Raw genomic sequence first — 18,008 nt, 5'->3', positions numbered from 1 at the left:
GTGTGTGTTCGAGTGTGTGCATGCATGTGTGTGTGTGTGGGGGGCGGTGGTGCAGTGGTCAGCGCGCTGCGCTATCAGTGACGAGTATCTGAACCGGTCCTGGGCCTCCCGTAGGTAGACGTAGCCTCAAATGAGTACCTGGTAAACATTGCCACGAGGGGACAAAGGCGGCCGGGCGTGGTGCTGGCCACCCACTCCCTCGCACTTGCCCCAAAAGTCTGTTAAGGCTATACAGGGGATCTTTGTGTTGTGTGTCTATGTGTATAAAGTGTGTGAGACATCTGTGTTTGAATTGGCAAGAGTTTTTTTTTTCAGAGGGCAGTTAAAATGTTGGCACGTGCATGATTGGTCAGTGTCACAAATCACACTAACGGCTGCAGAACCGCAAAAGACAAACAGTATAACATGCCTCTACATAAACACTTACAGATCAATCACTGCTCGGATTATTGCCGAGTAACCGGTGTCTTGCTACATTGTGTTCAGGTATTACCAAGTTCCATCATTAAACCACAAAATATCCCGTGCAGGATTCACGTGCCATTGCGTACGGTTAATTTCTTATTTAAGCGCATTTGTTTTTTAGTTTTGTTTTAGCAATTGGATCCTATCAGCACCAGATTATGTACAATGCATGCTGGATAAGGCTAATTGGTGAGGCAGTGGTGCAGTGTTTTAATGCCGTGCAATGAACACGGTGACCTGAGTTAACTTCAGCGGCGAGTTGAACTATATGTGATTTACGAAGCAGTCTTGTCAACCCCGTCCCACTGCCCCCTACCCACAAACTCTCCAATCACCAGTGTGGTGACGTAGAGCTCAAAAACTGCCATGACATTGCATGGCAGAGCTTTAATCCAGCATTGGGAGGTCAGTAAATTATTCTAATTATTGAGACTTATTACACATAATGCTTAATGAGGAACGTTTATATACAATGTAGCAATATCTCACTGAAAACACCAAATTCACCACATGACTTAGACGTTGCTACTCAAGTGCATGGCAACCGATTGTCTTTTGATTGTTGGCACATGTTGAAATTGTTTTTGCAACTCTTTACCATCGCCTTCATCCACGTTTTTACCTGGGTTACCAATTTCCTTTCACATAAATTATACTGTCGGAATGTGGGATTTTCACCGTGACTCAAGACCGGCAAAGGAGTTGAGCGTCAGCCCAAGGGGCCGTCCATAAATGACGTCAGGCACCTAGGGGGGGGGGGGGGGTCAGACATTTATGACGATGTGTGACGAGGAGGGGGGTGGGGGTGAGAAATGTGACGTCACATAAAAATGCGCAACTTTAAATACATATAGACAATACGTTCTGCTTAATTAAACATACTTTTAAGTAAATTATTTCTCCTACAACATCAGAATGCAGCGCCACATTAATGACAATAGTTTAAAGCGATTTGAAGTATGTTGTATTTTTTGGGGGGCGGGGGGGGGGCAGAGCTTTGTGACGTCATATTTGAGGGGGGTCTGACTTTTTGTGACGCCGTGTGACGATGGGGGGTGGGGGGGGTAAAAAATCGTCCAAAATCGCGCGACGTCATTTATGGACGGCCCCCAGGTGCACACCTCTGTCTCTGAGCTTTGTCTTTTGTAAATAACGAAGTGTGCATTGTAGTCTTGCTCAAAGATTACATTTTTAAAAATAAATTGGCCACTCACGAAGTTGACCTCGTCTCGCACTAATGCCTCGTGAGTATAATGCTCCTGTGGCCTATGACCACATCGCCTGAAATGCCCCGAATCCTGTCAGGATTATACCTTCATAATGCCTCAATGGGCCACTACTGGACACCAACAAGTTGCCATAGGGCTGTGGAGCTCCGGCGTGGGCAGCAGAACAGAAGCATCCAATGTTGTCCTGTAGTTCTATGCTTCCAAGGCCTTCACCCAACAACCCCCACGACTTCCACACAAGTGGGGGGGGGGGGGGGGTCCTCACCCAACAGCAGTGGGTTGACTAAAAAGGGGTCGCACAATTTCAATGCAACTGTGATTCAAGCTGTAGGCCACACGGCACAGCGCCGGTGATGCCTCCGAGGCTCTGAAAATAAACACTGCGGCCTCAGCGTTTACAGCGAGGGTTGATCTTGGTGCAGTGAAATGCAAGAGCAAGCGAAAGCCAAGGCGCAGTTTCTCCGCAGCTGTGATGTTCACGGCAACGAATGAAATGCGCGCAAAAAAAATCACAACTTTTATTTTACAAATCCAGGTTGGCAGGGTACTGAGTGGATTTTCTACAGTTTGCTTTGAAAGCTGCTGCTGCTGCTGCTGCTGCTGCTGCTGCTGCTGCTGCTGCTGCTGCTGCTGCTGCTGCTGCTGCTGCTGCTGCTGCTGCTGCTGCTGCTGCTGCTGCTGCTGCTGCTGCTGCTGCTGCTGCTGCTGCTGCTGCTGCTGCTGCTGCTGCTGCTGCTGCTGCTGCTGCTGCTGCTGCTGCTGCTGCTGCTGCTGCTGCTGCTGCTGCTGCTGCTGCTGCTGCTGCTGCTGCTGCTGCTGCTGCTGCTGCTGCTGCTGCTGCTGCTGCTGCTGCTGCTGCTGCTGCTGCTGCTGCTGCTGCTGCTGCTGCTGCTGCTGCTGCTGCTGCTGCTGCTGCTGCTGCTGCTGCTGCTGCTGCTGCTGCTGCTGCTGCTGCTGCTGCTGCTGCTGCTGCTGCTGCTGCTGCTGCTGCTGCTGCTGCTGCTGCTGCTGCTGCTGCTGCTGCTGCTGCTGCTGCTGCTGCTGCTGCTGCTGCTGCTGCTGCTGCTGCTGCTGCTGCTGCTGCTGCTGCTGCTGCTGCTGCTGCTGCTGCTGCTGCTGCTGCTGCTGCTGCTGCTGCTGCTGCTGCTGCTGCTGCTGCTGAATTGGACCTTGTTGGGTGGACAGCGGGCGATGCTGACAGCGGGCAGAGCGGATCGGGTCCTGTGTTGAATTGGCTTTGAGCAAACGCACTCCGCTTCGGAACACACGCAGTGCTGCCATACACCGCTTAATAATAATAATACTACTACAGTACTACACAATGAGAATATTCGTGACTGCAAGGATCCATACTCTTTGGTTCTTTCGGTAAAGTCACGTAGGTGAAAAAAAGAGGGGGGGGAAATAAATAAATAGCTATATTGAGAGTAATAACGATGTACACATATCCCGTGCCAATCTACCGGTGGATGAACGCATCCTCACACCGTGTCAGTCATGGGCGACTGTGGTGCAAAAACGCTGTGAAATTCCCTTCACCGATCGCCACGAGAACGCGATACGGTGAACGGTTCCGTCTGTATCGGGCGGTGTTACTCCCTCGTGGGCTTTCTCCGGGCGCTCTGGTTTCTTTCCACATGTGAGCACTCAATAATTGGCTGCAAACATGTTGTTATATATGTATAGGGGACCGCAGAGCTTGGGAAATTGTTGGCGCCGGCTCACCGCCTGGCTGCCTTTCCACTTGTTCCGTGGTTGGACGCACCTCGGAGTCTGTCCCTCTGTCTTCGGGAGTGAGCGAAAATTGCGCGGCGTGTTACAAGTTTAAATGATTGTTATGGCAGTTTTTTTTACAGTACTTCACCACGCCGCGCAAAGCGGGATGGTGACGATGTGGTTCAGGAGCGGTTCAGATACCATGTTGCACCGATGTTAGCCACGGCGAGGATTCAAACTCACGTCACAAGTTTCATGGCCTAGTTCGATAGCCACTGCGCCACTCTTTAACATTGTTGCAGTGTCACTTGGTGGTTTGTTCCACCAAGTCTAAGTGTATATACTCTCAAACAAGAGATGTGGCGGTGGCATTCATCTTCATTGGTGGCATTGAGCTCGTTGTGTAAATTCAACATTACCATGACAGGAAGCACCCAATGTCGTAATTACTGTTGTGCTTGTCCTTTACGATGCAAACATGCTGAACTGACAAATGGTTCCTGAAGTTTTCAGATTATTTGTGTAAAGTTGAATCATCAAATTAACGACCACCCTTGTTGATGACTTATCGCTTAACAACGGACCTCCATAGACCCCAATGTGTAGTGTATAGTGTAGTGTATAGTAGTGTAGTGTATAGTAGTGTATAGTGTAATGTATAGTAGTGTAGTGGTATAGTGTTTAGTAGTGTAGAGTAAAACCCCTCTTAAAGACCACCCCTGTTAAGGACTAATCAATTAACGACGTGTCTCCATAGAGCCCAATGTGTAGTGTATAGTGTAGTGTATAGTGTAGTGTATAGTAGTGTAGTGCCTCCATAGAGCCCAATGTGTTCGCTTACCGACCATTCCTCTGCTAACGACGGACTGTTGTGGGTACAGTAAATATTAATTAGTGCATTGATTAACCACTTTTCTTTTCATAATTATGTGTTTATGTTGTTAGCATTTTTACGTGTTAATATCCATTGTTTAAATATTATTAATTAAGTATTTTGGGTGAAAAGGGTTAACTTTGGATGCTATCGGAACGAGTTAAGCCTTTAACGTGTATTTCCTATGCTTGCTTAACGACCAAATAATTTAACGACCGGTTTCGGGGAACCAATTTCCGTCATTAAGAAGAGTTTTAATGTATTTAAAATAACAATAATAATTCCCTTTCCTGAACTAGAAAGGCTTTAATACTTCTGAAGACCTCGGGAAGGTTATGCATTGCGAAGTCTGGTTAATTTCACTTTTTGAGTGTTGGGCATTTGGGTCGTACCCGAAGAATCCCACAGAAACCCACGCATATCAGGGGAGAACACTCACATGTCCGCACAGATAGAAATAATTAACCCACTTGCTGTACTGCCACCTCTTGGCTACATGGTGAGCCGGCACCAACAATTCCCCAAGCTTTGTGGTCCTATACATAGTAAAGTGTTATAGCCCAATTAACGAGTGTTTACATGTTGGAGGAAACCAGAGCACCTGGAAAAAAACCCCACGTGTGAAAGGGCGAAACACTCTATCCCATACAGGTGGAACAGGTGGAGTCCTCCTTTTTCTTGTACCGCCTTCTCCCGGCAAGCCAGCGTATCATACCTCGAAGCCCAAGGGAAGGGAGCTTTGCAACATTTGTGCGATTCACCAACCCTTGCTCCCACAGTGAGGAATTACAGGCGTGCATCGCTACCACCACCTGGCCAAAGAAGATAACACCGCATATCAACAGGAGCAGGCCATCTCTATTAAATCCTGGCCTCCTCCTCACTCTCTTAAATTGGTACAGCACAAATCGTTCATCATTTTAGCCAAAAAAAACCCTTTTGACCGAACTAAGTGTAAAATCAAAATCAAATTTATCAAACTTAAACGAAGGGATGTTTTTGTGCATTCATTTGTGACCCGGTTGAGACCACAACATTCCTTACACTTGAGAACCGAGGTTAAACGAGTGAACAACAAACTCTGATAAAGTAGGACATCTGCTCACTGAAAGCACAATCCTCGCTGCTTGTGTATGAACACTGCTTGTAGTAGGGCAGCAGGGTATCACAGTGGTGATACTTGTGCCCCACAGCAAGACGAACCTGGGTTCGATTCCCCACTTGGACACCTTTCTGTGTGGAGTGGGTATGTTTTCCCCCTTTTCTCCGGATCTCCGCTTTCGTCCCATAGCTAAAATAAACGCCCCCATACAATGAAACTGCTATTGGCCAAAATATTTCTAATACTGAAAAATTACCTGCAAATTATTCATTTGGGATTACACGTTGCAAACTTCATCCCCTTACTGTGAGCATTTGGCAGGAAACTTCTGAACAAGAGTCTTGCGATCAAAGAGGATTTCTGTGAGAAAGAAACGTAAAAAAAACACCTTCTGCCACATAGAGTCAAACATTGTTTGATGGATTTTTTTTTATTTATGCTTGCATTTTGTCAAATGGTTCAAGTGTGTCCTTGTTCCTATGAGCATGGAGTGATGCTCATTGGTGTCCAATGGAGAACTTTCACGACTTATATAGCGGGCACAAATGAAATGTAATTTTCGAAAATAAGTTTGGACAGTTTTAATAATAATATTTACAATTATGTACCCAGGAGAGCTTCAGTCATATCCAGTTTCCCTTTCAGGAAGGTCCTGCATTGGAATGTTTTGCCCAATGCTCGTATAAAGTATTTCGCATCTGAGAGTAAACCGCAGTACCCATATAAAACGATTACCCAGAGGAAACACTCACAGTTCCGAACTGATATGATTCAAGAATGCATTCCTGTGCAACCATCTCCTGACCACGTCACAGCCCAAGCTCACAACACCTCCGTACGTAGCCAACCGTGCTAATCTGACCACGTCACAGCCCAAGCTCACAACACCTCCGTACGTAGCCAACCGTGCTAATTGCACCTCTGATTATCACGGTTGGCTATGTACGGTGCGAAAGAAATCCAACATGCATACCTTGGATTCCATGGCAGTCTCCCAACAAAGTAAGAACCAGACTCAAGCATACTTAGCTTCTGAAATCTAATGAGATTATTTTATTTTTGGCAAACTAAAGTCAGTCATTGGTCATACGTTGTTGAAATAGCACAAGTGTATGACTAAGTCGGTGGGTCATCATAGGCCTTTGTGTCTTGAGAGGTATAAGGAAGCAAACCCAAATGCTTCAACACAAGGCAGACGATTGTTTCAGTAACTGTGAGCTATTTTTGGAACTTTCCTCCACATGCTCCACAGACATTAACTGTAAAGTTGAATCATTTCTCAGGAGGCGCACTGGCAACGCCAAGATCATCCTGCTGTGCTCATTCAGTGACCTAATGGAATGACATCGCGGGCCGAAGGGTGACTCCGTATTTCTTCAGGTTCAAGAAACAAAGAGACCGACAGAGCGAAGTCACTTGGGAGGAGGCATCTTTTGTGCGTGATGATGATGATCATGATGTCGTGTTACTGGAATTTACCACTGGCAGAATGTCTCTGCAAACCACGTGGAGTTCATCATCCTGGTGCCACTTGCCAAGGCAGCAGTGTTATTGAATTTCCCTTTGAATTTATTTTAAAACCATGGAATTTGGAGCTATTGCCACATCAATTTTTTCCATTATCAAATCAATTTAAAAAGTCGCAGTGTCCCATTACCAGGTCCGAGTCATTGTTGACCTCCCACAAAGTGGTACTTGTTGTTTTATCAACCCTAAAGGGATGATGACCTCCAGGCTTACATATATTACTACGGTTCAGTGTTAGCGTCCGAGGTTCAGCGAGCCAGTTGCAAGAGCAACAGAGCCACAGTGGACAATATCATGACATGAAAAATATTAAAAGTCCATATTCACGTCACAGCAAAATGGGGGAGCCCCAGTCCTGAGCCCTCGGCTCCAAAACCCAGCAGGTCGTCATTTTTGTAATGTATCTCGTGGTGGCCTGCCATGCACACATGTAGGTTTTAATTGTGGCAGGGCCAACTGACTCAGCCAAGGGGTTTATTTAGAGTTTTCTCTGGAAAAGGCCACCAGATGCTAACAAAAAAAATACACGGCAAGGTGGGAATAAATTATTCTGTTGACAACCTCTGATTTAGTCTCGTGTTTGACTTAATATTAAAAGGTGCGTTTGTATTAAATTAATCAGAATGTTAAGGTATACTGTATTTCTTAAACAGTTGGTGGTCTGCTTCCACAAATAATTTCCTCCACCTCGGTGCGTCTTTATAAACCGCAGCAAGGGTTCTTTATTTGCCTAAAAAAGCCTCTCTTGAGTCTCGGTGCTCGTTTTCATGGTGGCCTTGCTTCGAGACATTTGGCGAAATTTTACTTTTTGAATACACACGTATGTGGCAGGAAACTGGAGTATGGGGAGAAAACCTACACATACGAAGGGTTAACGCAAATGGCAAACGCACGGCTCAGCAACCCACTTGCTGTTCTACCTCATGCAGGAAACAGGAGGGATGTCATGCACAAGATCTACTGTATTTGTGAACCACCAACTCCGCCCCCTGAGCGAAGCCTATGAATGTGTGTGGTGTTTTTCGCTAAACAAACTGGCCCCAGCCTAATAATGTGGACAGCACCATTGAATGAAGGAGATGCGCGTCATTTATTAATGGAAATGAGCATCAAACGATGCTCGTTTGAAGCAGGGTGACACCCTGACATGACCTGACTCTGACCGTGAGCTGATGATGACTCAACTTTGCAGCTATTAGAGTGTCGGCACTTTACAGCTGGCACGCTTCAGCAGTTCCCCATAAAAGTTCACGAATCCTACCGCAAATATTTATGACGGTGGCACGGAACCCGCGATTCACGTCACGTGGGCCGAAGCTCTTTGTGATTGTCCACTCGTAGCGGCCCCGCTGCGCCGGTGGCGTGCGTCGGGAAGTGTGGGGGAGGGGCGGTGATGCGCTTCCATGATCGGTAACGAGCCGTGTGTCATCCGTGAGTCGCTTTCTTCGAATGACGTCCATTTCAGCTGGAAGCGATGTTTATTGCCCACAGAGGGAAATCTGAATTCTCCACTGACGTGCCTGCCCCTGCCGCGCTCAAACAAGAAATAATGGAGCGAATGAACTTTAAAGGTGTCTCTAAAATTTTATTTTTAACGTCTCAGTTTTAAAACAAGCTCCTGGCAAGTGCGGTGGTGGTTCTTAGCAATTGAAGAAAATGCCACTTTACTTTATCTGTGGTTTTTTCAAATATTTTTATTATTATTATTTTTTCTATCAACGTGACTTACAGAAATAACCAAAATAATTTGATAATCCACCTTACCGTCGAGAGCTGATTTCCTGCAAAGGAGCTCTCACAAAGTGGTATGAATTTTATCCACCATAGAGGGATGATAATGAGCTGAATCTGTCGCTGCGTGGGATTTGTACGCTGTGACTTGACTGTCGGTGAAGCACTCTAACCACGGTGCCAGCTGGCTGGATATAAAAAAAAGTACTCTTTCTAAAACATTTCAGTGAGCGTAAATATTTCAAAGTTATCCACTAAATGTGTTTACATGGCTTTTTCATGGATGTATTCTTCATTGACGTTGAGCGGCCGAGTCGTGTGGTTGTCAACGTGATCGCCGCTTGAACAGTTTGCGAGGATTTGACGGTTTGATTCCTGCTCCTTCCCTAGGATTCGTGTGGGGAGTCCGTGATGCCGTGCCCTCAGCTGGAAGGCAGATGTTATTTTTTAACAAGCTCATGACATCATTCACAGGAGCAGGCCTCTTTGTATTGCCAATGCCACGCCCCGTAATTTACCATGCTTCGAAAAATAGAATACACTCGCTTGATACGATGTAGATTATCCAGGGCTCCAATAAAAACAAAACTGTCATTGGGCTTTAACCTGGATGAATGATAGTGAGTCTCAGTTATGATTGGGGCATTTGGATAAATCTCATTGAGTGTATCTGTATGTTGCAAGTTGACTCGGGTGTTTCTTGAGGAAACCCATGCAAATGAGGGGATAACCCCTTTAAAAACTATATGCGCAGAATGGAACAACGTACTTGCTGTACTGCCTTACTTCTCGAGTTGCCACCTTGCTTCCTTGGTGAGTGTCTCATACTCACAATGAACCTTGCGCGAATTCATGGACCTCATCTCTAACAGAATAACCCACAGGCTTTTCAATGGCAGTGTTAGTAGCAATCTACGCCTACATTTTCTGAAATGAACCTTAGGGCTCCGTGGCTGAGAAAACTGGGGAAAGGTTGCGTCTGCAGATTTGTCTGAACCTCAGCAATATAATCCGCAAAACATTTACCTTTAAAACGCCTTCAGCTTTCCCCCAGTTTCCCATGTTTAAGTCAAATTTCTAAAATAAATAATGAAAAAACGATTAAATTAAAACTCTGCCCTACATGGAAACATTGCATGGTTTTTTTATGTGACCATTCAACATTTTCATTGGTTTGGGTCCCAGTAAAACACTGCGTGCATGCAGGGAGCTATTGCTGGTGGCAAGTTGATGTCTTACTCCTGAATGAACAGCCAAATTGTTTTACTGCAGCCTGGTGCTAAAACAAGGCACTCACAGGTCCAATTGCGTGCGCACAAGCAATTTCTCACTGCGTGACCAATACCCGCTCAATGGATCGCAATCTGATTATTCACCCTGATTTTTCACCCTGCCGTCTTTAATGATGATGGTCTCTCCATTGAAAGGTTTTCGGTGTGGAGGGGGGTGGCGGAGCAGTGGATAGCGCACTTTGCTATGAGTCCGGCGACACGAGTTCGATTCTCAGCCGCAAATAACATCAGTGGCGAGTGACATGTTGACGAGTGCGGGAAAGTATGGTCAAACAACCCCCATGCCTGACAAAGCATGGAGGGGGGGAGGCTTTATCCTGCAAAAATAGCGAAAGAAAGTTTTCATTATATTGTCATTGTATACGAATGCATGTTGAACTTCTTTCGTACCGTACATAGCCAACCGTGCTAATCGGGGGTCCCAATCTCGGAACGCGAAGCAGGTTTGGAGCCTGTTGAGTACTTATTTAACCACAAGGGCTTGCCAGGTGTTGTAGGTGTGTGTTATTCTCTGTAGGTTCGCCAGCTTCCTCTCGCATGCCAAACGCTCACGAATGAAATTAGTCTCACACGACAGTGTATCAGAACCCTGCTAAAACGATGATGATTACATCACTACTAGCCATTCTCCACCCATTGCCGGATGAGACCATGAACACAGCATGCTTCCTTATGCAAGCCTCTTCAGCAAAAACCACAACGTTGTTTTAAAAGGATTTGCAAGGAGCCTACTCAAACTCACTCAACCTCAGCCCTTCTTAGACATAATCCACACTTTGCACCAACCACGCAGTGTGCATTAGCGTCACACCACTTAAGCGGTCTATTTTTTTTTTCTTCAACAGTTTACATCTAATGTGCAATCGGCACCATAAATTAAACTGTAGTGTAAATCTGCATTAGTACCGGAAACGAAAATGAACATAAAGTGCTGCAAATGTCACAATAATAACATCAATAACAATGCACGGTCCTTTTTCCATCCACTGCTGGATGAAAGTCGTCCCACACCATGCCGGTCATGGTTTTTTTGTTTAACCATACTTCACCACGCTGGCCAGTGTGAGTTGGTGAAGCAGGGGCGTAGAGGGACCGGTTCAAATATTGCCGCCGATGTTAAGCACGGCGAAGAGTTCAATTGAGGTTCTCAGTGTTCATAGCGTAGTGCGCTTACCAATGTGTCAACGTGAATGAATATTACCTTAAAATCCCAACGTCACGCCCACCATCCAGGCTCGGTGTAAACATTTTGAGCCCCCCCCCCCAACATGAGCGGATGAAGGGGGTGAACTATGTTATCGCTGCCAACAGCATAGCCAATTTGACCTCTCAGAAGCAGAGCTTCGGGAGGTATTCGGACATTGCCTGCCAATGCCTTTTACAAATTAAACATTTTCCCACGACAAGCGGAGTGAAAACCTGGCTATGCCTTCCGCTATCACAAACCACCGCCAAGTAACATGTCAAAATAAGAAGGCCCTGTGACGCACAGGCAAAGTCCCTATTGGCACATGTGACCGCCGAGCAGCGTGGTAAATGTTCAACCGCCGTGGTGAACACTTAAACGTCCTCATATTAGGAGACACTTAGCGGATGGAATGGCTTGTGAAGGAACGGTTCGTAATTTTTTGAGAGAATGCAGACCCGAATGCTTTTGACCAATGGTGGCTGTGAACGAAAGTTATTGCAAAACATTGCCAGAGAGATCTGGGAAATTATGCTTATTTCAAGGAGAGTAATACATTTCGCCGAGTATTAGTTTTGAGGGAAGGGAGGCATAACGCATACCGCGTTATGAACCCGGTAACCTGAATTGGATTCCCCGGGGCATGACTAACATCAGTGGCGAGTGATATTCAAACCAGTTCTGGGCCTCTCTTTCACCAACCCGCACTGACCTGCATGAGTAGGTATGGTCAAACTAGCCTTATGACTGAATGGTGTGGGGAGGCCTATATCCAACAGTGGATTGGCAAAGGCCGCAAGCTATTAAGTGCCTAAGTGTGAGAGATTTGGACTAGGACACTGACACAATGGAATGATTTTATAAATTATATCACAAGGTCTTTTAACATTCACTTTTGGGCTTTGGTAAATTCCTGAAAAAATAGCATAACAATGTGTTGACCAATTTTAACAATGTAAATTAATGCTTTTAAATATTCCATTGTGAATGTTAAGGTGTTATGGGAACTATAAATATTTATAACTGGTAGAGACAGCTGTCATTTTCCTACACGTCTCGCAATCCTGTACTCCAGGGGACTCAAATTAATCTGCTTTTTTTATGTACTAATAAAATGCTAAAATATTGTATCTTTAGCATTAAAATAATAGTTTGGTGAAAACATGCATTAATAGCAGCACAAATTGGAAAGTTAGAGTTGTTTGTAATTACCCGTGTCGCTATTGTCTTATGAAGTTCTTTGGGCGTTTCAATTCAACTTTTATTTGTTACATCGAAAATCCCTTTTAGCCACTTACCCAGCTAGTTTAGGTGGCAACAGCCCGCAGCCACTAACAACGGAGCTATCGTTAGGGTGGAGAGGCGCCCAGCCAGCAGCCAGCAAGGAGGCTTGAGGTATATATTATTTTAATAGTACAGGGACTCCTCTACTTACCAACGACTCAGGTTCCAGAGGTCTGTTCATAAGTCGATTTGTTCGTAAGTCCAACCTTTACTCCTGTCGATTCCAAACATGTTATATAGCATGTACACTAAACACGGGGAATCGCTTTAAAAGTTTTATAATCTCCTGTAGATGGAAATGCCACTGGTTCTTCATGTTCTGCAGATGTCGACGTCACTGGTTCTTCATGTTCTGCAGATGTAGATGTTACTGGTTCTTTACGTTCTGCAGATGTAGATGCCACTGGTTCTTCATGTTTTGCAGATGTAGATGCCACTGGTTCTTCACGTTCTGCAGATGTAGATGCCACTGGCTCTTCATGTTCTGCAGATGTAGATGCCACTGGTTTTTCATGTTCTGCAGATGTAGATGCCACTGGTTTTTTACGTTCTGCAGATGTAGATGTCACTGGTTCTTCATGTTCTGCAGATGTAGATGCCACTGGTTCTTCACGTTCTGCAGATGTAGTTGCCACTGGTTCTTCATGTTCTGCAGATGTAGATGCCACTGGTTCTTCATGTTCTGCAGATGTAGATGCCACTGGTTCTTCATGTTCTGCAAATGTAGATGCCACTGGTTCTTCATGTTCTGCAGATGTAGATGCCACTGGTTCTTCATGTTTTACAGATGTAGATGCCACTGGTTCTTCATGTTCTGCAAATGTAGATGCCACTGGTTCTTCATGTTCTGCAGATGTAGATGCCACTGGTTCTTTATGTTCTGCAGATGTAGATGCCACTGGTTCTTCATGTTCTGCAGATGTAGATGCCACTGGTTCTTCATGTTCTGCAGATGTAGATGCCACTGGTTCTTCATGTTCTGCAAATGTAGATGCCACTGGTTCTTCATGTTCTGTAGATGTAGATGCCACTGGTTCGTCATGTTCTGCAGATGTAGATGTCACTGGTTCTTCATGTTCTGCAGATGTCACTGGTTCTTCATGTTCTGCAGATGTAGATGCCACTGGTTCTTCATGTTCTGCAGATGTAGATGTCACTAGTTCTTCATGTTCTGTAGATGTAGATGCCACTGGTTTGTCATGTTCTGCAGATGTAGATGTCACTGGTTCTTAATGTTCTGCAGATGTAGATGCCACTGGTTCTTCATGTCCTGCAGATGTAGATGTCACTGGTTCTTCACGTTCTGCAGATGTAGATGCCACTGCTTCTTCACGTTCTGCAGATGTAGATGCCACTGGTTCTTCACGTTCTGCAGATGTAGATGCCACCACCGCCATCTATTGCACAGCGGTTGAACTTACGACTATCAGTCCGAACAGACGACTGAACATAGAGACAGGTTTGTTCGTATTTCCGAAAGTTCGTAAATTCGAATGTTCGTAAATAGAGGAGTCCCTGTAGTACATATATGTAAACCCATTCTACCTGAAAAAAATCTCAACAATGACATTCTATAGGGTTGTGCAATTTGATTGAGTAGCATATGGTCGGAACCAGAGCATCTGGAGAAAACTCATACAAGTCAAGGGGGTAAATCATTAAAGCTGCGCACAGGGTCAGGAAGTCATTACGATAATTCCATATTCTGGCCACCTTGCAGTAAACTTTTTTCTCTCACAAAACCTGATCGGGTGGAGCTGTAGTAAGAGGACCCGGCTCACAATCACAACGTCGCGACTTCAAATCCCGAGGAGAGTTCCGCCCAGCTCGTCTTCCTCCCGAATCAATTAAATAAGCATCACTTCGTGCTAAGTCAGCAGCTGGTGACTGCCACAGCAATGTGGGAGTCCCATCGCTGGCTCAGCTCAGGATCGCCTAGGAAGATAAAGCGTCTCGTCGCACTGCTGACCTTCGGGACACTTTGACTTGGCTTGAGCAGTGGATACCACATTGATTCAGAACTTTCCATTTCGAATGTTGTGTTTGTGATTATATTTGGTTATTATTGCTTTTGCACATGAGAGCGGTTCTATGAGAGAATATTTTCCAAATTGCTCGCTTCTACACCCTGCATTGTATCCAGGTGATGGGCTGAGCAGGAATCCTTCATTGTCTGCGAGCTAATGAAGTGCATGCCACGATGTTTTGTCAAGGATAATAGTAAATTCCCTTCCACCCCATGTTGATAACACAGCCGAGGAATCCTTTATTATTAAGCCAAGACACACATTAGTCACCCACCCACTCTTCTAAGCCTCAGTGGCAGTCTCCAACACAGTGCACTGTTTTGATGCGTGATCATTAGGGCTGTAAGAATTCGTCGGTTCTACGCTTCCCCTTGGTCAACTCAGCCTTAAATAAGTACCTGGTGCGGTGTGTGTAACTGTTGCGACTGCGTCGTACACACTGAAATGAAGAGGATGTAATGAGGTTGGAGATCACAATGACGATGATGATGATGTGAAAAGGTTGTCGGTGGTCATGAAGGGGAGATGACTGTGAACAAGGGGAATGATGTGCGGCTGTAACCACGTGGTGCTTCGTGGTGGGTTTCGTGGTCTCGCGGGGTTGGTCAGGGAGCCCTCCCGCAGGCAATGAGCGAGGGGAAAAAGTTGACCGCAGTGGGGAGCACAGGAGCAGGTAAAACACCAAGATATCACGGGACATTTTCTGCCAGTATCAAAGTGTGAAAAGAAGAATAGGTTTTTACCCTTGCTGACAATTAAACAGGAGACGTTAAAATGTTCAAAGATCAAATAGATACCTTTTGCAAGGAACAAAGTCCGCATTAACCACACACACAGTTAACAAAACGTGCTCTATACTCCCATTGTCATTGGAACTGATTGGCCTACACCTAGGATCTGCATCGGTGATTGTTGGCTCTATTTTCGGTGTGAAAGAATTTCTACATACAGTACATACGACTGGCTGAGAATGGGGGATCTCGGGGAACCGATCGACATCAATTTGTAATCTGTTGCAATCCCCAAAAATGCCATACGAAAGAAGGCGAAGAAGGGGAACCGATGGCTGGAGAGTGAAGCGAGTTGGCGGGCATCGAGAGGCGCGAGCGATGAGGGATGAGTGTTGTTGATGCTCCTCAAGAGTTGCGACCATCACGGGACTGAGGACCGCAAGCATCTCGAGGAAGAAGGGCCGAGACAATTTGTGGAGGGGCAGTAGCGCCCCCCCCCCTCCTCCTCTCCCCCGAGACGCAAGAGCGCAATGGGAAAAAAGTGGAATGGCCCGAGTGGACATTGAGGTGGGGGCCAGTGTCGCAGAGGCCGAAGTGAGGTGGCAAGCGGTGGCAGTGGCACTGGGGCGACTGCGAACTTTGTGGTGGGCAATGCACCGTGCGTGTTTTGAGTACGCTTGTCGCGATTGCCGATTAGTAATCGATAATAATCGAGCAGTCATCGATAGTGATCGATTAATCATCGATAATCGGTTACTGTTTACGGCGGTACGAGGGTGACCTTAGTGAGTTCGGAAAGGAGTGTATGTGTAGCGACTGACTTGGAGACGTAACTTCGTGGAGGCAATTCTTTAATTAAACATCGAGCACACTTTGTACACTCAATACACACCCTACACCATTACACACTCTCTGTATCTCGCTTATACGCAACTCTCCACTGGTTGCTAGCCTACACACAACGCTAGCCGTCTGACACTGACGGCGCCGAACCGAGACAGCCAACTACGTCTAGCAGCGCAATTATCAAGTGGAGATGACAGCGACGAAGGCACGAGACGACAGCGGCGATGGCGACGATCTTCAGCAGCAACGACGACAACGGGGATCCCACTCCAAACAACAGCCCCGAGCTCCCGCTCGGGGTCCCCTTTTATCCTCCCAGCGTGGCCCCGCTCCGCCCTGGCCACGCCCCCTTTCTAGAACCTACTAGCGGCTTCCCGACCTGTCCCTTCTGTAACCTTTACCCTAGATCCCTCTCGGGTCTATCACGTGGCCTGCTGTCAGTCAGGGCTGCTTCAAGCTGCAGATCCCCTTCCCTGCCAGCAGCCAGCGCTATGCTACTTAGTGACCAATTCTATTTCACTACACATGTATGTTGAACTTGTTCGCACCATACGCACACAACCTTGCTAAACGGAGGTGGATGGAAGTTTGTTGAAGGGTATGTCTATAACCCTAACCAAACTCTCACCAAATTTAATAAATATTTGAGATGCTTTTATTGCATGTGTGTGTGTGTGCCATGTCAGTGGTTGAGGTGGGTTCACCATACTTCACCAGCACGGTCAATGTGGGTTACTGAAGGAAGGGGCAGGCCCAGGGCTTGTTCAGGAACCGCTCGCCACTTGTCGTTAGTCGTGGCCTGGACTCGGACTGAGGACACCGCACCCCCGATTAGCGTGGTTGGCTACGTACGGTGAGAAAAGAGTTTTACGTGCTGGACATGCATATGCCGGATTCGTGCTTCACGACAGGAACCGCTGTCAGTTTAACACGTAGTCGTAGGCTTTTGCGACCAATATTATCCATAATACAGGTTTTTGGGTCAGATCGCGAAAATACAAAACGTGTCGTTAAACCCGTCACCAACCGACACAGCCAATTAGTAAGGTTTGTCATGTGGCTATGTCGTGTGGTAGCGGGTTTAACAACACATTTACACGATCTATAAACCCAAAAATCTACTATAGTAACCACTGTGCCCCACTCTGCAACTGTTCATACACAGTGCGTATATACGCAGCGTATATGAAGAGGTACATGTGAGTCACTGGCGATTGAAAGTGTTTTCTTAAAAGGACACACTGCCCCCCCATTAGCACACACTAAGCACCCGTGATGAATCGCGCGCGCACAGCACGGCAACAGAGTCAACAAACAGCGAGGGTCCTTCACGAGTCTCCGCACATTTCCCATCGTTTTGCTGAACGAGTGCGGGCAGGCTCTATCCCCACGCCAAGTGTCGCCGCACCGTAAGTCGAATTCTCAGAATGACAACAACCGCCACAGCAGGAACTAGACCGAGCGGTCTTTGACCAGGAGTCTCGCTCAAGGTAGCCATTCATTAGATCGTGTCCCGTTCCTAGAAGCGAAACAGCCGCTGACCGTGAAGCCTGCGCTCTTACTCACACACTTGAGCCCTGTTATCGCTCTCCTAGACACAACATCAGCCCCTTCGTCAGACGGTTCAAGTTTATCTCGACGCACTCTTGAAACAGTTACGCATCGACACACTGTGACATGATCTGAATTCCTGGGAGCACATTATTCAGCGGGGCGGTGAGTAATGTGCGCTCGCCTGTAATCCAGCACTGTGGAGGCAAAGGTTGGTGGATCGCACAAATGTTGTGGAACTCCCTTCCGTTAGTTATCGAGGTGACATACCATGGTGCCGTACAGCAAGTGGACTAATCGCCACCGGTTTCCATCTGTACGGGAATAGTGTTGCCCCCTCGCACACATGGCTTTTCTCCAGGTGCTCTGGTTTCCTGCCACACATATAAACACAACTCATCATTAATTGGATGAAAATATTTTAACCCTTTCACGTTCCGAGAAGTC

Source organism: Lampetra planeri, chromosome 17, assembly GCF_965212315.1.
Source record: "Lampetra planeri chromosome 17, kcLamPlan1.2.h2, whole genome shotgun sequence".
In the NCBI taxonomy this organism is placed as follows: Eukaryota; Metazoa; Chordata; class Hyperoartia; order Petromyzontiformes; family Petromyzontidae; genus Lampetra; species Lampetra planeri.
Note: the sequence above shows the minus strand (reverse complement) of the source record.